The sequence below is a fragment of the Anas platyrhynchos genome, chromosome 2, assembly GCF_047663525.1.
Source record: "Anas platyrhynchos isolate ZD024472 breed Pekin duck chromosome 2, IASCAAS_PekinDuck_T2T, whole genome shotgun sequence".
In the NCBI taxonomy this organism is placed as follows: domain Eukaryota; kingdom Metazoa; phylum Chordata; class Aves; order Anseriformes; family Anatidae; genus Anas; species Anas platyrhynchos.
In genome coordinates this window covers 27,241,769-27,269,753 of record NC_092588.1, presented here as the reverse complement: position 1 = coordinate 27,269,753, position 27,985 = coordinate 27,241,769, and the positions used below count along the sequence as shown (strand labels likewise).

Below are 27,985 nucleotides of genomic sequence, written 5' to 3'. Positions count from 1 at the left end.
AATCACAGATATTTTAATAGTTCTTTTTATCTAGACTTTTCCATTTACAAAAAGGGCTCAAGTCCACATAAGCATACTTAAAAAAAAAACAACCAAACAAAACACATTAGCACAACATGAATTTTCAGGCACCACGACAATAATATGATTCTATGATTCTAATATATTGTTTATCAGTGTAAGATAGCAAAAGTGTAAGATCAGCAAAGTAGGCCACTCAGAACTAGGACTGTATTCCTAACTCAGGAAAAACCTTACTGTTCTCATCTTCCAAGAAAAACTATGTTTCTCTGGAGCATGTGAACAATTATATAAAAATATATATATGTGGAAAATTTATATATTATGCGTATTATACATGCATACCATTAGCTATATATAATATTTTAAAAGTGTGTAAGATTTTTGCTTTCTGGTTAGCATAAAAAACCTTGTTTCCTATGATTTTTATTTGCCTTATTTATTTATTTATTTTATCCCCAAGCTGGCAATTGTTGTCTCCAGGAGAACGGACACAACATTTGCATTATTATTGGTTTTGGTTTTGGTAAGATTTAGCAACTGGTTTCAGAACAGGAAATAAGCAGAAAAGGAAAGGGACTATAATGAGAAAGTTTATCTTTCCTTAACTCAGAGAATCAAAACCTTCTGCTGGACATGCTTCCTTGCTCTACATACCCAAAGGTAGTAAGAAACAGCAATATTATTAATATTGTTATTTTTAATTATTATTTTATTTTATTTTTAAGTGAATTCTGGTCAAGGAGACAGTATATTACAGATCTGGGAAGACTTCAAAGGTGAAATCCTCCTCATAACACCTACCAGAGATATGTCTGGCTTAGGAAAAGAGAAAATCAGAATTACCCTAAACAGCATGAAGTTTAAAAAGCATATGAACATTTTAAGTCTCACCCAGTTGCTTATTTACTAGTCCAAATCTTGAAGCTCAGGAATGGATACGTTGTCATTTATTTTGCCAAGCAATTCTTGCCTTTTATAGTGTGCTCCCATTATGAACTGTGTAAAGTTGTGGAACAAATACTCCAAGAGATCACCTGGCACTGCAAATTCCTCTTTTTGTTTTGTTTTGTTTTGTTTGATTTTTGTTTTGTTTTGTTTTGTATTTGTTTTCTTTCCTGAAGAAGACAAAAGCAGGTTTTGAAGGGCAGGATGTTCAGCCATGGAGCTTTACTTCACCTAAAGACAAATCTGTAATAATCACTGTAGTAAATAAATAAACAAATACAATAAAATGATAAAGCCTACTTGACTATGAAAAGTATTTCAAAGCCTCAGACACTGAATTTTAAGTGGAACAATGATCTGTTTACAAACAAGACTATGTTACTTTTACATTCTCTTCATGTGAAATAGGATTTGAGAAAAATAATTCACATTTGAATGTATGACAAAGAAAACATTCAAAGCTGTTTTAGAGTTCACTGCATTAGCATAATTATATTTTTTCAGTAGTATTAAAATGTTAACATCTTCAAAACAATGCATCCAGCTTTCTACCAATTTTCCATTTATATCCAATTAGCCACAAGCAGTGATTTTCACTGCAATACTTATTTAAATGGTTCATGAAAATACACTTATTTTACTTGATAACTTAGAAATTCCATGTCCCTTTTCATTGGGGCAGCCTTTATGCTAACATTTCAAACTGCTATGACTACTCATCAAGCATTTTCATTCCAGTATTAAAAAAAAAAAAAAAAAAGGAGTTATATTATTTTCAGTAAATTTCCTTTCCAAAAATTGATTATTCTAAGATGATGATCCCACTGATGATGTCCTAGAAGAATTATCAGTCTTGAAATGAAAGTTGGATTATATAAAATAAGACAGTTTATTTGTTTTAAAAATATCAAAGTTGCATAATGGCTAGCAAACAAGTAAGAAATCTGTACTTCACTTATTTTAAACTGAGTGTAGCACTATTCAATCTTTTGTTTTCAGGGTAGAACAGATTTTCCCACAGGTTTCTTTATGATTGCATTTGCTTAATTTACCCATATCCTTCTGAGAATTTTTTAGTAATAATTGATTTGTTAATATTTGGACTGTTTTGAAATAGGCATCTCATTCAGAAAAAGTATAATCTCTAGAGGCAAATCAGTACCATATCTCAAGAGACCTTTGTATAACTGAAGCACAAATATATGTATTGCACTGTTCCTAAATTCAGACACACAGTTCACATTGACAGTAAATATATAAACATATAAATTTTAAATTGAAATGTTGCATATTTGAAAATCATTTGTGGTACCTTACATAATAGAAGAGACAGTTTGGAAGGATGTTATGGAAACTACCATTGAAACCAGCTTATTTTAAGAGTCGAAAGTATTCTTAGTAGATACATCCATTGTGATTCAATGTTTTCTTTCCAAACTCATATTGTATCATATTAAAATAACGTGTTACAATAAGACTGCAAGGCTTGACCTTTGAAAACTTATTTTAGAGAAAGCAATATAGTTGAGACTGATTCATGAACAACAATTACTTTGCAGAAACTATTATTCCATAACGTTATTGCAGCATTCCAAACGCATATTTTATGAGAGGGCAGTAAAACCATTTTGTGTATATGTCGCATAAGAACTTATCATGAAATCTTCCTGAAAAGAGCTAACCATAGAAATCCTTGCCCAGAGGATACCAAAGGGTTGGTTACAGATGGCTTTTAACAGATGGTTATTAAAAATATTGTTTTAATTAATTACTCCATATTTTCTGGATGGAGAATGCCAAAGAAGCTCACAATGTAGTCCATGGTTATAGCAGTAGTTGTCAGAGGGATTTGATTACGTTGCAGAACATTTGAATAAAATCTCCTTCTACTGATTAGAGTGACCAGTAAATTTTGAGAATGGAGATCTTTTTAAAATTCTAGGCTGTAAGTTTTCTCAAATAAGATGCCTGAGGACCATATAGATGCCAAGGAAAAGGTGACTGAAAAGGCCACCACTGTCTGTGTTCCTGGGTCTTCTGGTGAATACCATGCACTGTAGAATTTTCTGTGGACAGTTTGGTTGGGTTTTGTTCCACCTTTTGTCAAGGTTAAAAAAATAAATAAGCCTGTTTATGCTGAAGAACAAAACCTATGGAGAAAAATGTCAAATGCCACTAATATCTCTTTCAACAGTAAACATACTCATTGCCCAGTCCCCAAAATGGTAACAACCCTATGTTGCCATATTATTTTTATACTATATTGCCTTATTTTTAACACTTCTAATTTCATATTCCCACCAATGCTGCAGAATTGCCAGATATATTTTTTTGTTTGTTTGTTTTTATTTTTTTGAAGATGACTGTTGAGTGGAGCAGATCTTTTTTTTCAAAACCTGCAGTCAGTTGGTCAGTAACTTCCGGCAGACATGACATGTTCTCCCCATTGTGGTTTATGACATCCTGAAACGTTGTATCCAAAATCCTCTTCATGCCAATTTGTGTATAGCCACATAACTAACAACTCAAATTAAACAAACAAACAAACAAAAACAAAACAACAACAATAACAAAACAACACAATATTTTAATACTGATTTATATTAAAACACGTAATAGTATTTTTTATTTATAAAAAGGCAGTGTGATTTCTGTTGAAAAATCCTTCCAAAATAATGACCTTTAAATAAGCTCCCAGGCCACAGTTGATCTCCTCTGTTGACAAGGCCTCGAGGGCTTTTCTTGATAGGATTCCACTTCAAAGCAGGCAGTCTGAGTTGCAAACAAAGAGAATTTACACTCTTTTAGCTTATGGTGCAATCTGGCTTTGAATTGCACAGCTCTGTATTGAACTTCTACTAAATTTCTGCTCTAGTTATTTCAAGCATAACAGTCATCCCATCAGAGGTCTGAAAAACAGTGACAAATGTACTGTATAAAAAACAAACAAACAACAACAACAACAAACAAAACAAAACAAAACAAAACAATTTAGGCAGTTATCACAGAACAGCAGTTAATTTTACTGTGACAATCAAACAAGTGTCAATATTGCATCAAATGGCAATATAAATTGGCCAAGACAAGTAGACAAAAAAATTGTTTTCTTTTGAAAAAGAAGGCTAATAAGACATCTATGCCTGTCATTAACTGAGTAGATTCATTGCTTATAATATCTTACCATAATGTTTACTGTTCAGTAAAGATGTTGAAACAGAGAAAGATGGTATAATATGAATTGCAAGGAATATAGAATAAATTCAGAGAAGCATAAGATAGTCTTATGTTGATAGGTTAAGCTTACAAAATCATGGTGCATTTCTAGTCATGCTGAAGTCAGTGAGAGACCCTAACCTCAAATCAACCAAAATATTATACATTGGAAAGAGAGGGGATTTTCACAGTTCCTAATTATTATATGGTGATTAATATTAATCTGTGTTCACCATTCAATGACAGTCTGAAACAACACTTTCTTAACAATCAACAAGTGTCTATGACAGTACTGGGGAAAAATATTATATAAAAAATATTATTAACAGATCAAAATGAATATCCCAAATAGGGGTGATAAAAATATATAATTATAATAAATATTAGTAATAAAAATTTTGAAGTCATCACTTTGATCAATTTCAAATTTTTTGTAAAGAAGAATTAGTAGTTGTCCTGGTTTCAGTTAGAACAGAATTAATTTTCTTCCTAGTATCTGGTGGAATGCTGTGTTTTCGCTTAGGATGAGAAGAGTGCTGATAACACCCCGATGTTTTAATTGTTGCAGAGCAGTGCTTATACTAAGCCAAGGACATCTCAGTTCCTTGCTCCGTCCTGCCAACGAGCAGGCTGGGGGTGCAGTAAAAGCTGGGAGGGGACAGACCCGGGACAGGTGACCCAAACTAGCCAAAGGGGTATTCCATACCATCTGACGTCATGCTGAACAATATATAGGGGTGGCTAGCCGGGGGAGGGGGCCTGACTGCTTGGGGGTTAGGCTGGGCATCGGTCAGCGGGTGGTGAGCAATTGCATTGTGCATCACTTGTTTGTACATATTATTGGTGGTAGTACTATTGTCATCATTGTATTATTATTATTATTATTATTATTATTATTATTATTATTATTATTATTGTTGTTATTATTATTTTCCTGTCTTATTAAACTGTCTTTATCTCAACTCACGGGCTTCACTTTCCATTTCTCTCCCCCGTCCCAGAGAGGGAGGGGGGAGGGTGAGCGAACGGCTGCGCGGTGTTTAGCTGCCAGCCGGGCTAAACCACGACAGTAGTGAAAATAGCGCTTCCATATTTGAACCATCTAAACAAAACATTTGTCATGTGTTTGCAAGGATGTGTATTTATGGTATCTAATCACAGAAAATAACCGTAGTAATAGAAGATTCTAAAATGAATTTGATTTGTTTTACAAGTCAGAAAATTTTTACTATTTATAACAATAGACAATATATATTGCATTTCTTTCTATCAGTTTACAGTAGAGCACTTGAATATGTTATTGAATGTGGCATTGCTTAAAGCTTAGGTTGGAAATGTACTGTAGTATTCACAGAGATGGAAATATTTTGTATCTGAAACTCCACTAAAGTTTTGTGGCTTTCAGTCCTGCTTGAATGAGCTCCATTGGCTTTCAGTAAATGTTCATGTATGTATGGCATAGAATTTTTCTAGAAAAAGATTTTCTAGAAATTCACCACCAGATATTTTTAAATTCAGTCTTCTCATCAATATCGAGTAAATCAATATATTAAAAGTGAAACACTAGTTTTTATTTAAATTCTCTAGAAAACTGAATCCCACTTTCTAGAAGTACCTCATGAAATTTATTTGCTAAGGCTGACCAGAAAACCTTTGAAAATGAAGTCCAATTATTAAAATATATCAAATGTTTTTCCGGGTTTCACAAGGACTTAATCTGAAGTTATTTCAATTTAAATATGATCTATGAGTCCATTGATAGGGACAACATAATACATTGTTTATTTCACCATGTTTTACTCTTAAGCATTTTTATTAGCATTGCACTCTAAAAAAGAGAAGATTCAGAACAGTTCCACTGAGCTACTGAATGAAGAATATCCTGCATATCAATGTACGATTTTCCAAAAACAAACAAATAAAACAAATAAACACGCAAACAAACAACAAAAAAAGCCCAATAAACCCCAAACTATTTACTTATTTGCTTTCTTTTAGAAACCGGTTAAAAATTAAAACACTACATCTATATATGCCCATCAAAGGTTGTTAATTTACTTGTTATGATGACATTTAAGTACAGATTTTAAACTTAATTGAAATTAAGAAATCCCTTCTTTTCCCAAAAGCATTTCATTGGTTGTGTAACTTTAACCAAGTTAACACTAAATAAGATTTTATTTATGTAAGACTACACTTTCTACTCCAGAGGTTTTACAAAATCCATCTAATTCAGATATGCCAGATCAAAACTGCAGGATGAATTCCCAGTGGCAGCAAGAACTGGCATTGTCTTCTGCTCCATCAGTGCTCCTTTTCTCTTACATTTCCCCACACAACAATAAATGCTTACAATGAAAAAGGAAGGTTAAAAAGACAAATATTGCACACATATGTTTCCACGGAATACTCAACAACACTCACAGCACTTACTGTGCTCTCACATGCACTCTAAAATGCAAGCTGGGGTTGCTCCTCCAATGGTGAGCATCCACCACTGTCTTTATAAATCCAGCTCTTGCATCTTTGAATGTTAACAAACCCTCTAGGAAAGCGAATTTGTACGGTTTCCAGTCCAGCAAAGCATACTTGAAATTAAGAATAGCAAAAAAGATAATTTCTTATAACTAGAGAACACTCCGTTTCAGGAGTAATTCCAATGTAGCAACTCAGGAGTAATTCAGAAGTAATATCATTATGTCTCTAAAACAGATTTTGTGTTCTTGTTCAAATATAAAGCAAACAAACAAACAAAAAACCGCTTAAGTATCTCCTCTTGTATCACCCTTAAATAACTTGTTACTAGTTTGAGTGTGTACTGATACTTATTTAAACACGATCCCTACAGATTTCTATTTAAGAACTTTAAAAAGTAATAAAAATCAGTATCCCTGAGCAGACTGAGTGATGATGAGAAAAAGATGAGGTGGATATTTTTGTCAGATTCTAACTTGCTGGGTAGCTGAGAAAATCTTTTGATATCATGAGAGAAAATACCAAAGTACAATTGAAATAAATATAATTTAGGTGGAAACAAAAAAGAGTATTTGTATGAGGACAAAAAAAAAAAAAAGAACAATTCCCAGGACATTTTAGAGAAACACCCTTTGCTTTAAATATATATATATATATATATATATATATATAAAATGTCTTTTCTAATGTCCTTAGCCTTTTAGTGTATTATTTAAATGATGCTCATTCTCAGCTTTAATAAATTCCAAGATAGATAGATAGATATAGATATAGATATAGATATAGATATAGATATATAGATATAGATATAGATACAGATATATTTTATATGGAAAGAAACTCACAAAAATCTTTGCAAAAAGTGTAATTAAATTTTAATTTGAAAGTCACTTTTAACATAATCATCTTCTTTCCAGTTCTTCACAGCATACATCAGTTTACTTATGTAAGGAAAATATTATCTCCACCTTTGCACTTATGGTATAAATAGACATAATAAATCCCACATATTCTGAGAAATTGAAAAAGCTCCCATTTCAAGGTAGAACATTAGACCATTTTCTAATATAAAACTTCTGGACCATGCATACTCACTGTATTCAATCTCTCAATATCCAATATTTTCCATGAAATAATCTGCATTCATCTTTTCATTGGGTTTCAACCATTCAGCATTCAACACTTTGATAATGGTTTCCAAATGATTTTCCATAAACTCAACATACTTTCTCAAAGAAAGACTTATATTAAGATAACTTTATCCACTGAAATCAAAACTAAGAAAAATATTTAAGAGACATTGTTAAATTTATACACAGAGGAAAACATAAAATGTTTACTTCACATTTTTCTGCTTTGTCATGGTGTGTTTTTAGCTATGTTACATTACAAAAATATTCATTATATACACATTATTTTTCTTTTAATATATAAGACCATATGCCACTTCTATTTTTAGACTTAAAAGAGTCTTCTAGTAGAGTCTGAAAAAAATATATATTTGTTGTTCTACATTGTTCCAAGGTGTAGATCCCCTCTTCTTTCCACCTTTTGTTAACTTAAAGATTTTATTTTAAAATGTTAATGGAGAATGATGACCTAAATTATGAAATTAACCTGGTATTTGCAGTTGAAGTGGTTACAGTCTTTGACAGTATAAAACCCAGAGGTTTTGGGGAAAGTACCTTACTATTTCCATGATTTCAGGACTGGCAAAGTGAAGTAGCTCCTGCAATTCTATTATTCAGGCAAATAAAGGAAAGCAGTTCACAGATTTTATTACACAATCTTAATGAATAAATGTTAACTTCTTATCTAGTAACCTTCTTGTATGCACTGTATAATTGGGCAGTTAGCTGGGTGGTTAGTATATATTGTTTCTATGTAGGGAAGGAACAGGATGAAGTGCCTTCTGCAGTTGATATTCAGAATATCTGTTGCATACAGGAATGGAAATTAAAGAGATGTGGCCAGTTGGGGTACTTACTTCAAAACAGCTTAGTGAGGAGGCATCTTGGACTCATTCACAGTTTTTTGTCTCACCATGGACATATTCTTCACTTTTGAAGTGGTACTTCAAAAAGCTCGCAGTCTCAGTCTCCATCACCATTTTCTCTTCCTCAATTTTCTTTTCTCAAACAAAAAAGCTCCAAGAGCTCCCATCTGTCATTCCAGTATCATCATAAAGCCTTGAAACATTTACTCTGCCATCTTCCCTGCAGTTCAGAAATTGCCAGCAGCACTTTGCCACACAATAATTCCTTTTAACGTGTGACAAATGAATGCAATAAACAAATCTCTTTAGGGAGGGTCTCTACTCCCAAGCTGAGTGTGTGCAGTAATCTGTGCTGGGCCCATGCCAAGTTAACATGTTTCTGACTTAAACTTCCACCAAATAATGCAGTCCAGTTACTTCCTATTTGCTTAGTAATAGAAAAACTTTGTAAACTGCTGTTTAGCCAACCTTAGGATAGCTGGGGAAAAAAAAAAAAAAAAGGAAAAAAAAAAGTTATTTGCCAGTTGTTTGCCACTCTGACAAAAATTCAATATAGTTGTAAAGTTCAAACCTATTCTGTTGCTCGGTCTATCTCTCCAAACTTGTCTTTAGTCAAACCATTTGCAAACAAAACATTAAAATTGAGAGCATGGCCCACTGTTACTCCTCTTCTTCACTCAGGAGTTTCGTAGGTATCTTTGACTTGAATTACTTCCTTAAGTCTGGCCATTTTCCCATTTCTCCCATTGACACTTCAGTTTTCTGTTCATTTTAATCCCTTCTTCAGGACTATGAGTTAACTGTTGCCCTAACTGTGTTTCTCAAGCCAATTGGGATCTCTAATGTTATACATATATCTGACTCTTCCTCCAAAACTCAGAAATTTGAATGCTGAAATTACTAAGCTCTGAACTTGTGGGTAATGTTGCTATTTATGCATTTATTATTCGATAATAAAACATCAAAGTCTTCATGGATCTAAAGATATGAGTGTATTTATCTAGACTGAGAAGTGATATTTGAAACAGGGATGTTTGAAAGCTGTAATAGACTTTTTTTCCTTTTTTTTTTTCAGTTAATTATAAAATTATATATGTTCGGTAAGGATTTAATTTCAAAAATTAAAGAATATATCCACTGATAATATACTGAACAAAAACATTTATTGATTAGTATGACATCATAAGCATGCCTTACAAATGGCATTTCTCCTTTCAGAATATGAAGTGCTATGGAAGAAAAAGAAAAAAAAAATGAAGATAAGGCAGTGGTTGAAAATGAGAAAACATTATTTATTTAACAAAACTTATAGAATTCGGATTTTTATTTATTTATTTATTTATTTAAGTGGCTGGTCATTTAACTAAGTCATTTATTCATTAGCTTCTCTATTCTCTCTATTCCCTTGTTTTCTCAGGGAAAAGAAATTACATCCCTCTTGGCTTTCTTATATTCTCTGATGCTTTGTTTCCTTGGAAACAATAACCATTAACATTCTCCATTTCCTCTTTTGTTGCCATTTTCTGGATACCATGAGTATCCCAGACATTTCTACAGTGGAATGTAGACATCCAAGAAAAGACTATGAATTAGAAAATCAAAACATTTGTTAGTGATACAAGACATAGTTAAAAGTGAAACACAAAATACTGCTGCATTTAATGTTTCACATAAGCTTCAGACTCAGGAAAGCTTTTTCAGGGGAGAAAAAGTGTGTGTTTAAACTGGGGGGGGGGGGGGAGGGGGGAAGGGGGGAGGGAGAAAGGAGTGGGCAGAGGATGAACAGACACAATGCACACATACACATTCTGTGCAAATACCTGTATTTAATAGGTCACTGAATTTCAGATGGCATTGCTGTTCCACACTGACAAAGCTGAAATAGCTTTTCTGTTACTGTTGGCAGTAAAACAAAATTGCAATCCACAAAGAACAATATGCATGTAATCGAAACTACAGATGTGTGAACTATTTGAAAATAAGTTCTGCTAGATTAGAATATATATTTTTTTTTTTTCTGAACTGGACTGAGAGCATCTAGGAGTATTTTATGGATTAGTAAATGTCTTTTGGGAGGATTTTGCTCCTTTCCGTTCAGCAGGTTGACATGTAGGGTTGAATTATTCTGCCCAAATTGAGATGTTTAATGTTGAATCATTTCAGTCTGAGCAAGTAACACATGAGGCAGGACAAAGGTACTTGTAGATGGTAATTCATCTTAGCCTAATACTTATCTAGGATGAGCCAAGATGGGCCTTCTGGATGCAAATAAACATTGTTCTCCATTGACTATGAAGGAAACCAGGATGAGTTCAGATTTAGTCATACAATTTTAATTATGTAAATATAAGTGAGATAGAACATAATTGTACCCTCTAGGCTACACATATATTTTATATATATCCTATTTATACCTCTACTTACATCACATACATATATTTTCACCTCTCATCAGTTCTGCAGAGGTGTTTATCATTTCCTTCTGACTACAGCTATGTCACTGCAGACAATAATGCAAGACTCATGAGACCAGGAAAACCGAGAATTATTGAAGTGTTATTTTCAAGACATCTTTCTATATGTTGTTTACTGATTGCTTTAATGTGGAATGAATAAGCAGTTGTTCCTCATACAGGATGCCACATGGTGGGTAATGCACTGAGTCTGTATATTGTGATAGTGCTTCTTGGCAGGCAGTCACTGTCACCCCACATCGCATTTCAATATCACTCAAGTCCATGGGTTGTCAGCTTTTTCCACCTGTGCATTTCTCCCCACTGACCCTGACATAGCTAGTGTGTTTAGTTTCTTCCACTCCACACCGAGCTGACATCAGTTTTGATTTCTTGTAAGAGCTCTCTGTAGTTTTGGAAGGTTTTAATTCAGTCCTTTAGAATATGTCTAATCTCTGAGGAGATTTGATAATAGCTCTGTAGACTGCTAGAGCTTTGTAGAATAAACAAAGACAAACTGCATAGAAATATTAGCTGTTTAGAGCATCAGTTCTGCTGATGAACATGCTTGAGAGGAATGGTTTAATGTGAAAAGGATAGACCATTTATCTGTGAGACAAATACATGACGGACAATCCAGACACATTGTGAAATGAGAGAAAATGATGGATGCTGAGTGAAAGAGATTATTAAGAAACAATATTCCGTCTTTAGGTGTCCAAGTTTGCACCACTGGTGCAAATAAAAGCAAATAAAAGTAGAGTCAGTGAACAGCGAATCACATTTCAATAATTAGAATAAGAAAGAATGTATACATTCTCATGATTTTCTAACTGAATTAATTGTGTACTTTGGGCAGTAATAAAGCATATCATGGGCTAAATATATATATATATATATTTTTTTTTATTTTTTTTTTTTAAGACTTGTGTTCATAATAGACTACAGAAATTTCCACTAAGTGTATTTTGAAATAATTGTGAAGAAGGAATAAAATCTCCTTCTAAAATCTCTTTCCTAATTTTTCCTTCTTGAGTGAAGATTAAAAATAAGTAAGTTAGTGAGAGCATTTATTACTGATGCTTCCTTGTATTTTAAATAGTGTTACTAAACATTAACAATGCTCCTGTACCACTCGATTAGCACTGGGATAGGGAATACCATATAACATAAAAAGAGTTATCAAGTCTATCATGCAGAAAATAGGTAACACTTTTAAATCTCACATGAAATTCTCAATTTTATGGTGAAATTCAGGGGAAAAAATACTCTGATTTCCATCTTACTTCTGCTTAGTATTTTGTAAATAATAATACTCTGGCTTAGACAGTTTTCATATAAATAATTGGTTTTCATTTGCATAATGAAGTTAAGATTATAATTTCCTCTATAATAAAAACTTCCTATGATCTTGGTTCAGAATTTGTACACTGTTATGCTCGACATATCTACGTAACAAAATTCACTTCTTGGCAGTAACGTAAACATAGGAGATTAAGAATAATAAAAAATAAATAAAATAGGATTCCTCCAACAAAAGAAGGTGAGGATCAGGGGTCTGTGGAAAATGTGCTGTTCCAAGAGGCTTCAAGGAGCATTGATTAAGAAATTAAGTCTTTTCCTGCTTTCATCCTTGTCATATGGCAACCCATAATTACAGAGGAACCCATAATAGGCCTTACAGGTCGGCAAAACCTTTTAAAATGTCTACAGAGTTAGACATTTTAGCTCTGTCTCAACCTGTTCCCTCTCTAACCCCCAAACTCTGATTTTAGCTCCTGACTTTCACATCTTCCCCAAGTGCCACAGATGGATTTTAGAGGTCTTTTTACACGAGTCTTTCCTGTATGCAAAGGAAAAAGTAGAAGTCAGCCTGTTCTCGGCTGCTTTTGTCTTCCAGGCAGTGGCTGTGTCCTGTCCCTGTAAAATAATCACCACAGTGAATGCTACTACAGATAGAAATAGAAAAAATTGAAATTATTACTTGTTCTAATAAAAATAACAGAGTTTTACAGAGTTTTCACTCCTGCTAGGAGAACGACAAAGGAAAAATAGTTCCACTATCTGGGAAGCATAAAATCACAAGGCTTAGAAATGGAAAATTAAGATGGAAATGTGTATTAGCTCATCCATTTCTCTCTTATGTCAGAACAATCATTTTTCTCTATATTATACTGTCTAGCACTTGTCTAGTTCCAAATAACTAGGTTTTCACCATCCCTAGGCCATCCATTCTAAAGATAAATTAAGCTGAATGTTGGCAGTCAAATTCCTGGATTTTTTTGTTGGTTGTTCCAGTTATTCTTCCCTCCCTTCCTGGGTTTAGGCCTGTTTATTATGGCAGAATTCTTCTGATATGAGCACTGGATTTCTATCTGAAGTTTACCTGTAAGAGAGTTTTTGTTGTTGTTGTTTTGATTTTGATTTTGTTTTTTAATCTTGAGTATTGCTCTGGACATAGTTTCCATAGGTGACTCCTTTGTGGCTGTAATTGCAACTTCCGTTTAAAACTTTGTGAGTGTACGCACTTTATTTACTTTGCAAAATTTTACAGCATGTCTGTCTGTGTTGCAGATCTGCAGACTCTGCCATATGTAGGACACTTATTTTTGAGATGCCAAGTGCCAAAACTCCTACAATTCTTTGCTTTAGTTTACTGACTACTGGGTCTGGTAGGATTTTTGTTTTTAAATTGGATGCTTTTACTAGGAGCAGTATTGCAGATTTATTATTATTATTATTATTATTATTAATAATAATAATTTATTTTTTAAGTGATAACCACACCATCTGCCTTTTCATTTTCTTCCTACTTTTTATTTCTAACTTAGCAGGCTCTACACAGTTACTGATATTTTGCTGTGTATTTTATGTGGAAGCTGATTATACTACAATCATTACTTAAGAATATGCCTTTATTAATACAACAAATATTTTATCAGAGACCATCCATATTGTTCTCCAAATAAGAAACAGTATATTCATCTTTTGAGACTTAAGTTTTGAGAGAGAGAGAGAGAGGGAGAGAGGGAGTGAGAGAGGGAGATTTTCCATTCTGACAAGCACCAATATCTTTTGTCTATTTTCTTTTGTATAAAGACTATTTCTTTCTGTAGTCCTTATCGAGTATAGCTCCCATCATTACACACATAGTATTAGATGTAGAAAGACATCTGTTAGTACACCAAATTCTCTTCCACTGAAATAAAATACAGGTTCTGAAGCTTTTCTGGAGACTGACTCTTGAATTCATGGTGATCCATGAATTCCAAGATCCAAGAGATCATGGATTATATTCATTCACAGATCACTGAGAGTGAGGTGGAATACCTATCTCCCTTTGAAGGAAATTTAAAATAATTAATATAATAGTTTACTGAACTAATAAGTAAAGGAGGGTTTTATGACAGATGCAACAAAAATGTATCATGCATTTCATCCAGAGATGATCATCCACTAGAAAAGACTATGAGCATGTTTACTTGCTGTATGTAAAGATCTGGACAAAAAATAAATAAAACAGACATGAAAATGATGCAAAGAACTAGCTGGGAACCATTCCTCTAAAGTTAACAGATAAATGTTATATTGTACAAATTATAATGGAATTTGAAGTTGAATCATATGCAAAGTGTTTAAATGGCAATGGAACAACAATGAATAAAAATAGGTAAAAACATCTGACACAAAAGTTGGGAATGATGAAGTAGTCAAGAAAGATGGTTTTCTTTGCTCTTGACAAAAAGATAAGACACAAGAACAACCACGAGCTTCTGACTCACCAGGAAGAAAAAGAATGTTTTGTTTGTTACAGTAAAGATTAACCTAATAGCTATATCTTTTATGTGTTTTTGGAAATTTCCAGAATTACTTCAAATGCGACTGCCTTCAGGAATTCTGAGAACACTTTCTGGATGAAGTTAGAAATCAGTGGCAGTTACATGCAGGACCAGGAACAAACTGCTGATTTGAGCCAAGTTCTAAAAAGGTACATTGCCTCCGCACAATTATATATGGATTTGTGGAGCCAAAAACCTTCTAAGCATTGCCAAGGCCATCTTATACATGACCTGCTTTGACATTTCAATTCTTGAAGAAATCAAAAGAACTCCCCCCCCCCCAAAAAAAACAAAAAAAAAACAAACAAAAAAAAAAAAAACAATTCTTTAGCTTTTGAGCAATATTTGTTCTTTGTTCAAAATATATAATTATTAAATTATCTTCAGTAATTGAAAAAGAAGAGTACATGCATTACAGGAAGTCTAAGCAAAAGTAAAATCATATGATCACATGCAGTGAAATAAATTTACTTTATAAATACCATATTTGTGAATTCTGTTGACCCTAACTTTTGTGGAGTTAACATGAAAGCTACAGGGCCACTATTATCTATTTATAGCTAGACAGATTGACAGCACTCTACATTATCTAGGACTGCAAAAATATATGGTACTATGCCAAATTTTAGAACACACTCTCTTTTGTCCTCTTCTCCAATAAATATTATTCTACTGTTTATTTTTTAAATTAAATTATTGTTCTCAACCTATGATAACCAATCAAATCATTTATATGTTACTACATTCATAGTAACTTGCTTGATTTATGATACATAGCTGAAAGAATTTTTCAGAATTACTGTACAAAAATGATAATGTATACATGGTAAGGCGTGCTGAAAAATTAAATAAAGGTAAATTAAATATTTTTATGCTCCAAGATGTGGTTTCTGTTTTGGCATGGGTTAGGGAAGTCTGATTCAGTGCAAAGATATGAATACCCTATATTTCTAAATAGCTTTACAAATTAGTTCAGACATGCTGAAAATAGGAATGCAACCCCAGAACTGCTGGACTAAAAGAGACCTTCTGTATCATTCTGTGAGACACTGGCACAGGTTGCCCAAAGAAACTGTGGATGCACATCCCTGGAAGTGTTTAAGGACAGGTTGGATGGGGCTTTGAGAAACCTGGTCTGGTGGGAGGTGTCCCTGCTCATTGCACACAGTTGGAATTAGGTGGTATTTCAAGTCCCTTCCAACCCAAACCATTCTACGATTCTATGATCTTTTACTATACTCTGTCATTGATAGAGGTGCAACAGGCATCTCTTCACTGCACTTAGCAGTTTACATCTTTAAAATAGTTACACTCAATATTTTAAAACATTACTGCCCTGGTGAGTATTTATCTTTTTCTAATTTTATTCCTTATGCATTTATTTTCAGGATAGAGTACTTTCTTTTTGTGTAAATATTCAACCTTGTTTTAAAGTACTAACTACCTTTGAATTTATGCCTCTGTTGTACATAAATAGCAACAAATGTTTTCTTTTTCAGCTTTTGTCTAGCAAGACTGTAGAATCCAATTAATTTTGTTCTTATAGGATGGACTATCAACTCTTCAAATATTGTTATATCCTAAAATCACACAGAAGAGGTATGCTCATTAGATGACGAGCTAATATAGCATGCTCTCTTATTTGATTTCAACAGATAAATTTTCCACAATACAAAATAATTTTACCTTATTTTGATTAGTTCTTCATTTTCTTTTCATTTCTGTGAACTTGAGTTCTCAGGATGTTTTTCTCTCAATGTGCAATATTCTAATCATTTATCTGCATGAGGCCTTCAACTTAATGACATCAGCAAAGTGCAGAAATGCAGTGTAACATTTATGTCAAAGCTATTAATAGAAACCAACAATATATATATCCCAGCAACTGTACTGGTTAAGCACTATGCATCTGATAAATATATTTTCAGTACTGTACAATTTTCTCTTCAACTAGTTCCTCATATTTCTCCTTTTCATATTTGTCTTCCTTAATGCAAAACAAAACATAACAAAGCAAACAAACAAAACACTTTTGTTTGTTTGTTTGTTTGTTTGTTTGTTTGTTTCTCAAGGGGCATTAGAACAAATACACCTTTCTTTCAGGCAGTTGTAGAGAGCAATAAGGTCTCCCCTGAGCCTTCTCTTCACAGAATAAAAAACCCCAGACCCCTCAGTCGCTCCTCATAGGACTTGTGTTCCAGGCCATTCAACAGCTCTGTAGCTTTTCTCTTGACATGTTCCAGGGCCTCAATGTCCTTCTTGTAGTGAGGTGCCCAAAGCGGAACACAGTACTCGTGGTATAGCCTCACCAGAGAAGAACACAGGGGAACAATCACCTCCATGGTCCTGCTGGCTACACTGTTCCTGATACAAGCCGGGATGCCATTGACCTTCTTGGTCGTCTGAGCACACTGCCAGTGCACTTTCAGGCAAGCATTGATTAACGCCCGCAGATACTTTTCCTCTAAACAGCTCTCAAGCCCCTCTGCCCCAAGCCTGTAGTGTTGCATGGGGTTGCTGTGACCAAAGTGCAGGACCCGGCACTTAGCCATGTTGAACCTCATCCCACTGGCCTCTGCCCATGGGCACATCCTGTCCAGGTCTTTCTGCAGGGCCTTCCTACCCTCCAGCAGATTGACACAACTCCCCAACTTGCTGTCAGCTGCAAACTTATTGAGGGTGCACTCAATTCCCTCTTCCAAATCATCAACAAAGATATCAAAGAGGATGACCCCAACACTGACCCCTGTGGAACACCACTGGTGACAAATTGCCAGCTGGATTTCACTTATCATTGTCCTGGAACTCGAAATGGACAGACTGAGAAAATCCCTTTTCCAGGAGCAAAAACATGTAAGCATGTGAAAAAAAGTTTTTTTTTTTTTTTTTTTTTTTCCTGAAGACTGAAGCTGTTTCTACGATCCACATCTTCAATAAGATGAACCAATAAAACTCATTCTGTGTATGTGCTACACTGGACTTGCACACCAGATGTTCACCTGCAAATCAAATGTGAAGGAAACACCCTATTTCCTGTACTGGGCATGTAGACTGTGGTCTTTAACATACTCGGTTGATTGATTTCTAGTTTTCTTGCAGGACAATCCTAAAAAAAAAACAGCTTTACAGCAGTATCCAGACAGTTTGAAATCAAAATGTAAATACATGCTTTTATATACTTCAATATCACTAACCACATTCAAAAGATACGGAGAAATTACAAATTCATATATATATAGATATATTTAAAAGTCTTAATCTTCTCTTATGCTTTGCTCTTGAATGTTAACTGTTACAATGAGCTAGTGCACTGTGAAGGCTTTTACCAGACTTCAAAGGCAGCTAGACTTAATATTCATTATCAAATGCACATTCATCTCTTCCCCTCCTCTTTATTTCAAACATTGTTTTACTGCAGAAAAACAAGCAAGCAAAAGAAACAAACAAACAAAAATCAATACTTTAATTAGTGCACACCTGAGTAGCAGGTATGTGGGTTTCTCTGCAAGTCATTCAAAGGGGATGTACCAAAGTGATTCTCACTGGGACATAAGCACTGCATAAACATTGCCAGCTCAGTGATGTCCAGACTGTACACATTTCTAAATATCAGTATCTAGCATGGAAACTGTTCAGTTGTTCATCCCTTGCAAGACAGATTTTGTTAATGGCTTCTGTATCTGAATGTTGAATTCAAATACCTAAAGAGATATTGTTTACTTTCTTTGCATGAATGTAGCCCAAGTCCATTTAAGAGACTGGTCTTTAGCAGCTAAGGCCATTCAAGGTAAGTGGCCATGGTAACAACAGCTTTTGGTGTCTGCCTATGTTTACCTGTGCACTGATATATTCATAGTAGACAGTGAGTAATCTTGATTTCTCGTCTTGATTTTCTAGCTAAAATTCACTTAGGAGAATACTATATTATGGGAGATTATCATAGGAAAATTTCCATTTATTTTTAGGAGGATTTAGAGTGATTTATTGCATCTCATATTGAGTTGCCTTAGGAAAGTAATTCGGGGATCTCTAAAACAGCATTATATTTGGGAAACATAAACCACCCTTTTCATACAGTATACTTAGACGGCTTTTCCAGGTCATTAGGCTTACCAAAAACATATAAGAAAAAAGGCTGTTTTTACTTCACATCTAAGTGAAACATTCTTGTCTTTTAAAACTACTTTTCTTCTTCTGCTCATTTCTACTATTTACTGCTTCACTAAGTTTATAAATTCAGTTGTCCTGGTTATTGTTTTTTCTTTCTCCTGTATAAATTCTTTCTGGGCTTAAGAAATAAAAGACACTGCTACAAGACAAACACACTGAGCTGGCGTATGCCTCAGGGCAATTCATCTACATTTTTCTGATACTATAAATCCCTATTTACATCAAATGAGGAAAGGTCAACAGAGCTGCTAATGAAGTCTGCCTCACTACAGTCAGTATTCATTGAAGACACAGAACTGCTATCTGTCTTCTGCATAACTCACCTCATCAACTTGGCTGGCAGCTAATATTTTCAATGATAAAGAGGTTGAAGAGAACACTTTTTTTTTCACCAGCCATTTTAGTTCTTCTAAATTAATCTTTTTGCTTTCATTTATGTGTTGCTTTATTTACTTGATAGTTTCCATTTTCCTATCATGAACCTTGTTTTCTGATGTTCCTTTTGGTATAACTGTATTTTTAATAATCTTGACATCTGAAGGCAATTCTTCCCATTGTGATCATCTGCCAAAAATCAAGCATATCCCATAAGAATTAGACCTAGTAGTGTGCCTTCAGAAATGACGTATATCACAGTTAACATGTTCCTAATGTGGCAACAATACTGTATTTACTCCTGATAAACTTTTCTGCACATTACTTGTGCAGAAAACATACACTAAGCTTTTCTTGTGTAAATTGCTCTTTGAATGACATTAACTCATTTTATTTTCTCATAAATGAATATATCTCAGATATCATAAGTGAAGACACATTCTAAGCAAAGAAACAGCAATTGGGACACTAGATTTACGCAAGAGCATTAATTTGCAGCAATATCTTACTGCTATCCTGCTTTATTGACCACAGCTGAAAATTACTGAAAACTCTGTCTACTTCTATAAAGGGATTTCATTATGCAAACAGCGTTGGACCAAACTCATTTTTTCTTCATAGAAGGATTGCTGACTGAGCTAATGAAAATATTGTTTTCCATCATGTCAAAACTTGTTTCTCAATCTGCATAAAGCCATGTAATAGAAAAAGACCCCATCTCTTCCTGTGTTCTAGTACCTGCAGATGCAGATGGATACTGAGTGATTTTAAACACTCAGTAAACTACATGTAAACTGGTAATGTTCTAACGTGGTGATCAAAGGATACCAAGTTTCTTTTAGATTCATAAACTGGGCATGTAATTTCTAATGAGACAGGCCATATATTAAAATAGACTACTGTCCACAACAATACAATATATTATTTAATAATAATAAAAACCTTCTTTACATTAAAATGAAGATATGGCATGTCTCTTGTTTTGAAAATTTAGAGATCACAGAATGTTGAGATGAGCTCTTTTTTTTTTTTTTTTTTTCATTTTTTCCTTTTTTTTTTTTTTTTCTTTTTTATTTCTTCTTTCTTTTTAATTACCATCACTTCGGAAAATATTTGGAAGTGTTTTCGTCCTGAAGTATAGAGACGTAGAATCATAGAATGGCCGGGATTGGAAGGGACCTTAAAGATCATCTAGTTCCAACCCCCTGCCATGTCCAGGGGCACCTCTCACTGGATCAGATTGCCCAGGGCCTCATCCAACTTGAAAACCTCCAGGGATGGAGCACCTACAACTTCTCTGGGCAGCCTGTTCCAGTGCCTCACCACCCTCTGAGTGAAGAATTTCCTCCTAGCCTCTAATCTAAATCTCCCCTCTTTTATTTTAAAACCATTCCCCCTTGTCCTGACTAAGCAAAAAAAATTGCTCCCTATCTTTTTTATAAGCCCCCTTTAAGTATTGAAAAGCTGAATTGATTGATAAGGTCACCCAGAACCTCCTCTTCTCTAGGCTGAACTCCAACCCTCTCAGCCTTTCTTCATAGGAGAGATGCTTCAGTCCTCTGATCAACTTTCTCTGGGCCCGTTCTAACAGCACCACATCCTTCTTGTGCTGGGAGCCCCAGACCTGGATGCAGTACTCCAAGTGAGGGCTCACAAGGGCAGAACGGAGGGTCATAATCACCTGAAGTAGTCCCAAAGCAAAAAACAACCAACCAACCAACTTTTGTTATAAGCTCTTAAAATAATTTATAGAATGTAATCTGTTATGTCCAAGTATATTCTGTTTTAATATTCACTCTGACTTTTTTTTTTTTAATGCTTTATTGACTAGACAAATCTTGTAAAATAAACCTTTTGATAAAATACAAGGAAAATGAACTTAAATTGTCTTCAGAGCAGTTTAACATATTTCCACTAGTCTATGACTTCAATGTCTGTCTCAAATACCTTCTTGCATTTTGTATACACCGTAGGCTAAGACTTAATTTTCCATGACAAGATCCAGAGAGAAGCAGAAATTTTTGAATGATCCCTTTCATTTTGAATTATGCTTTAAAATAAAACTTTTAAGCAGCAAAAATAAAAATTTATAATCATAGGCTACAACATCTAACTGTGCAGGACAAATTTTAAAAATGGTGTCTTATTTTTCCTTTTTTTTTTTTTTTTTTTAATTCCATAGTATAATATCTTTCTAAATCAAGAAGACTACCATGTTTTAAGGGATTCATTCATCAATATTAAAAATACAGTAAGCATTTTTATATGATAACTTGTGGTCTATCTTCAAAGGATTTCCCTACTTTAAAACATACTGACACATGTTTTGAATTACTTTATATTTCTTTAAAAATACTTGCAATAGCTCCGCTAGGATTTCACTTTCAGTTTTACAGCTGGTCTGGATCTTCATACTGACATCAATTATAAGATAACTGAATTCCTAAAAAGTAATTTTATGTGCAGCAATATCACTACAAGATTTCCCAGCAGTACCAGAGACAGTAATGGCTTTTTTTGCAAAACAATCAAAACTGAAAAAGTAAATAAATAAATAAATAAAATCTAAATATGGATTTAGGTTTCCAACTCCTTTAACAATACCTGACTGTATTAATACCTTTTTTTGATTATCTTTTTTTTTTAAAAAAAAAAGAAAAAGCATGTGAGAGGCTTATTCTTATGTGATTTCTAAGTCAAAAGTAAACGGATTTGAGATGAAACCATCATCTTTTTACATAATTAGTGCCTCACAGCCTTATCTCTCTCTATCAGTTACTAAATGTTGAAATATTTTTACGCTAAGTGGAAGAATATGTGTAAATCCTGCTACACAAGGTTGAGAGGGCAATGATGAGAGAATCACAAAAATAAAGGAAAAACAGAAGTGGTGTCTTATTAGAGTTTTAAAAAGAGCAGTAGTCAACCAAAAATAAATAAATAAAGTGATTTTAATCCATCAGATGGTACTGAGATTAACCTGTGTTTAAAAAGTTAAGAAAAGAACCAGTGAAGACTGGGGAGCACAGGAGTAATGTTGGAAGCCTTGAATAACTGAAGAGGTAGTCAACGCACAGCTGTTTACACTGGTACCTCCCTTGGGAAGAGAAGTCTCTTCTCTTCCTTGTCAGCAACACATAGTGAATTAGTCCAAAGATGATGGATGTGCAGGCAACTATCACCAGATGTTTGTCTGAGATGAAAGTGCAGAACATCTCAACAAGCTGAGCTTATACAAAGACATTTATCTTTTTTTTTTTTTTTTTTTTTTTTTTTTTTTTCTAGTGATATATCAGGATCAGTGGTCCTCATTACTCTCTGCGAGGACATGATAAAAAGGGAGACCTCTCAACTTAAGGACATCCATTGAAAAGGAAGTAGAAAAACAGCTGGCACATCCATGCAGCTGAAGTTTATTTTTGCCACACTTGTCAAGTCCAAACTGTCATCCAAGCTAGGATCAGCACCCAGCAGTGAGAGCAAGCATAGGTTCATTGACACATTACCAGCTACTCTCAAGCTGTCAGATCCTTTCAGGCTGTGAATAATAGCTGGGACTCCTCCACATAGCAGCATGGAATCAGCATCCTAAAAGGACATATAATATTTGCTTCTGTTTCTTAGTGATCAGAAGGAACTGATCCTGGTTTCTTGAGAGCTTTTCTCACAGAATCAAAAGCAGAAAGCTGAAGACTGCGTTTAGTTGTCTGACCTTTGAGGGAAGGAGCCAGGCCAGAACAAGTCTGTGTTTACATTTCCCAGTCAGGGGAGGAATGACAAGATTGGTAAGGGTGTTAGAAGTGTGAGAGAGCCTTCTGGTTTATGTTATGTTGACCACTATAGACAGCTTCGCTTTTCCTTCCCTTTTTTCCCTTGAGAAAAAAGTTGTTTTCTACTGAGCAATTATGGAGGAACAAATGCAAGCTGAGAAGAATGAAGTGTGTGTGTGAGAGAGAAGGACTGAGACTGAGTATTTCATAGTATAGGCCCAGCCTTGTTTTTTTCAGCTGATCCAGAATCAGTGACAGATCCTGATATAACCTTGAAGGTTATGTGGCATTTGGAAATTACTGCTCTCTGTTAATCCATGGCCAACATAATTTGATCCTAACCATGGATGCATGCTGTAAGGCTTTGGGACATTTAATATTGAGAAGAGCTGTGCTTGAGGCTATCACTGGATGGCCCCTGATATGTCAGACACTTGAGGTGGATCTCAACCTGCCTGGAGTTTTTTCTACTTCTCCCTGTAAATGCCAGATTAAGCAAAATCAAATAGGATACTAAGAGGCTGCAGCACAATGGCAACCATGGTGGTACCTGCCGTGAACTACTGAAAAAGCATTAATCCAATAAAGACTTCACCATGGTCCTGAAAGAATTTGTGGGATAGGGACTTTCCTATGAAATGTAAATTTGTGGCTTACATTAAAAATTTGTGTGCAGTAGACCCTGGTAGACAACCCTCTAGAGCAGAACTCTATCTCAAGCCTTCCTGTAACAACGATAGTTAGTTATTTACTTCAGATTTCTACTGTCAGATCGAGACAGATTTTTGTCTCGATCAAGATTACTTAGAGCCAGTTGTTATTCTGCCTCATGTATGCATTGGTGACATTGATTTCCTCTCTGTTCTTTTATAGTTGCTCACATCCCTGTAAGCTGAGGCCTACTACAACTTCCAAGGTAAGCACCAGCATCATTTTGAAATAAACACTCATTCTGAAATAGTATATTTGCTTCTGAAATACATTTTTCACTTTTTCTTGTATATCTCTCTTTCTTTTATGCTGGTAGCCGAAACCTTCCTTGTGTCTGTGATTAATGTGACTCATTGAAAGTACTCTTCCTCTTCTTGCTTCCTTGGAAGCCACATTTGGACAGACTTTAAGGTGATTTCATTTAGTAAAGATCCCCTTTATCTTTTAATATTTTCTTTGAAATGTGGTAAAAGAGTTTAGTCAAATAGCCTGATGAATTATAACGAGAAGTGATTCTCTTATTTCATTTATTTATTTATTTATTTATTTTTGAATGAGAATTGTTAATCAGACGAGGGAAATACTAAGGCTGTCACTAGACCAACATGCCATTTCTCTGTGTAAAATCTCCTGGAGAGGTCTTTCAGACTCAAATTCTATACTTCTATATACCTCTACATGGGGCATCTGAATGGGAATCTGTAAACTGATGCTCACATGGCTGTCTGAATACATGGTAGTCCAAAAGTATTTCAACTTTTCAGCACTAAGTATTTGTTATTCCTTATTTTCATTTGTTAACAGCTAGTAAGATGATTCAGATCATTCAAGGATCAAGTACACTTTCTGAAAATTCCTGTAAAAATGCAATACCATGAAAAAATAGTTGAGATTTTAGATAGCAGAAATGTATTGGAAGTAAGATGTAAACAGTGATATAATACCTGAAACCTGGCAAATTAAACTAAACAGCTGCACAGAAACGTTTAGTTCTGTTTCCACACAATGAAATTCTCTGCAATGATTTATGGGCAAGTGTTTCCACAAAACTGCAGCTCCAGTTGTAAGTCCTACTTTTGGTTTTAGCTAAAATGTCATATTAAGTGGAAAACAGAAGGAAATATTTTGTTTTGGATCACGTATGGAGCTGCCTTGGCAGAAGGAGGATTTAGGCTTGCAAAAAGAAATCTCTGTATATGGTTAATAACAACATCTTCTCCTTGGACTGAAACATCAGCCTGACCTTTTGAAGGCCAGGTTCTGGCATGTTTATTTTCCCTGAGCACTATCTATCCTGGCTCCAAGACTGAGTTCTGTGTGACTGCCAATGGCTACAACTGAGATTAAGCTGTGTTTATTAAGACCAGGTATACTAAGTTGGAGTTACTAAATCCTATATCCTAATTGATACTCTGAAGGGCAGTCATCACTTACAGCTTTCCCTAAATTCACTAACATTTATGAATGCTCAACAGCTACTGGAAATCATCCCATGTAAATTTAATTGCCTAAACAGGCCTTTAGGAACTTAGCATAAGTAACCTGATTTGAAAAGTTTGACAGTGAAATTTATTTTAATACCAGTTCTTTGTTTGGTTGGTTTTAAATTCCAGTAAATGTGAAGGTTTTCTCACATACAAGCTGTTATTGTTTTGTTCTGTGTGCTTTAACTCTAGAAACTGAATATTCAATTGTTTCAGTGGGCCCTGCTGCTCACTTTTTTTTTTTTCCCCCAGGGAAAAAAAGCGAGTTGTTTTATTTTTCACTCACTAGGAAAAAAGTGGGTTTCAGTGTGCTGTGTTGTGCAGCCTTCTTACTTTCCTTCATAGTAAAATCCTTAACACAATAGCAAGATGAAGAAATGTGAGGTTTAATTTTAATTCTAATAAAACAAATTGAATTTGTCTTCTTACTTGAATATATGAATGGTCTGAAAGTGCCAAAGTTAAGGGCAAATGTTCTAGCTTAGGGCAAATATTTTCATGGTTGGCTTGTGTGGGAGGAGGGAACAAGGAGGAAGGGTTTGATTATCAGAGGAGAAAGGACATTTTAACGTTGCTTCCAAAAGCTTTGAGTCCATGCTTTTTCCTTGTGAATTGGTTGGTGAGCCAGGCTCACCAATGCTGTGGCAGAATTCCGGTTGTGAAAATACTCATGCCTTTTCTGTGATGTACTGCTGACAACAGGGGTGATGGAAAAATTCTGTTCAAAATTACCACCACTCACGGCAGTGTCTACTCTAGCTATTGCTCCACCTACATCTGCCCTGCCCAAACCTTGAAGATTTTGTGAGCAAAGCCATGCAGAAACTGAAATAAAATACACCACTAACAGGCCTTCTCACAGGTATTGTTCCAGTCACATCCAGCTTTATCTGCGCTTCATGGTAGAAGAGGTAAAAGTCTAGTTAGTTATCTTCTCCACTGCTTTATTATATAATCAAAAAGTATGAGGACAATTCAGTTGCAAATTTCTTTCCACTTACCTGTGTTAACAAAAAACATTCTGACTAGTGAGCAATAAATTTGATGTTGCTGATTTGATTTTTTGTTGTCCTCTGACTTTGTGCTGAATGTTGGCATCTGCCTGTTTCAATACCCCTGAAGTAAAATTTGAGTAAAATTCCCAGGTTGATTTTCCAAAGATCTGGCTGACTGTGAAATGCTGAGATGTCAGGTAAACGTGACTACTATGAAATGAGGTGGAGATGAGGCAGTTATAGAGGAAGAGGCAGGAAAAGAGAGAGGAGGAAAGGACAGGTCAAGTGTGACTGTTGCAATTCACAGCTCTAAGAGGAAACTTCAGGCATAGAGCATAAAAGAAACATGAGCCAGAAACCTGAAAAGCCTATAAAATAACCAACAAGTTTCACAACAGAGCTGTTTTCTAGCTGACCTCCAATTCCCAACTGAAATGGGACTGAGCGAAGTAGGATCTCCCACCTGACTTCAAATCAGCACACAGAAACATGGTATCTACCTTGTGAGAACGCAGCTTTTTAAAGCATTAAATTTAAGCTTTTAAAATCCTCCCTCGGAATGTTTAATTCATCATTACGAAGCAGAATAAACTTTCTAAACTGTTTGTCTTGCACTGGAGGTACAAACAAAATAGTTCACTTTTGTACCTTCATTAAATAGCATTATGTTAGAAATCACTGTACTCCTGAGATCTAAAATGTATAATGCCATTTATATGACAAAGTAAAAGTAAAATGTGTTTCTTTGTTTTTGTTTTTTTCTTTTGCACACCTCCACATGTGCAAGTTTCCCAATTTTACAGAGGAAGGATGACAGGTTTTGCTTGTTTCTTTTGCATTCACTAGCTTCTTGGGTAAGGTGTTAGGTTTTTTTGTTTGTTTGTTTTTGTTTCATTTTGTTTTGTTTCATTTTTGTTGAGGCCCATTCCTCGCAATAGCTATATTTTCCAAAAAATAAATTGACTAAGAAAAATTTCTCAAATTGTCACCCACAAAACAAATTGTTCATTTCATCAGTAATCATGCCTTATTTTTTTTTTCTGAACATTTGACTTAAAACTTGCACTTCTTGTTGGCTTAGACTTTTGCAACAAGTTCTCTCAGCTTTCTTTTTCAGCTACTTTGCAAAATTATCTTAGCGTTTCCTCTGATTATTATGTGTGAAAGACAGAAGTAAAAATTACATTTCTCTTTCTTTTTACTTTCTTTCTATGCACAACTGACTTAAAAAATGTATACCATTTACACCTCCTTGGCTTTGTCTAAACTGCTGAGCTGTTGAGCTCTGCAACTTTAGTTTACAGCCCTGGCTCCTTGGGTGCCAGGTCACTGGAGGCATTATTGCTCCCTCCTTTTTGTTTTGATTACTGAGATTGTTCTGTTGAAATTCAAAGCACAGAGAAGAATAATTTCTACTCAAATCTTACGGTGATATGCAGTCAGGATATGGTCAAAGTACTTACCATTGTCTACAGCTGGGAAGTCAGCTGAATTGCACCTGATTTAGATATGTGGAATGAAGACAGTAAATAAAC

At 34.6% G+C, this 27,985-nt stretch overlaps 1 long non-coding RNA gene across 1 annotated transcript; it reads right to left on the bottom strand.

Annotated features, from left to right (window-relative positions):
* Positions 1-85: 85 nt before the first annotated feature.
* Positions 86-27,985, bottom strand: LOC140001695 (uncharacterized). Its single transcript, XR_011807185.1, has 4 exons — positions 27,914-27,985; positions 8,645-9,131; positions 7,753-7,934; positions 86-3,878 (listed from the first exon to the last, which is right to left on the bottom strand). It is a non-coding gene; the product is annotated as an uncharacterized lncRNA (long non-coding RNA).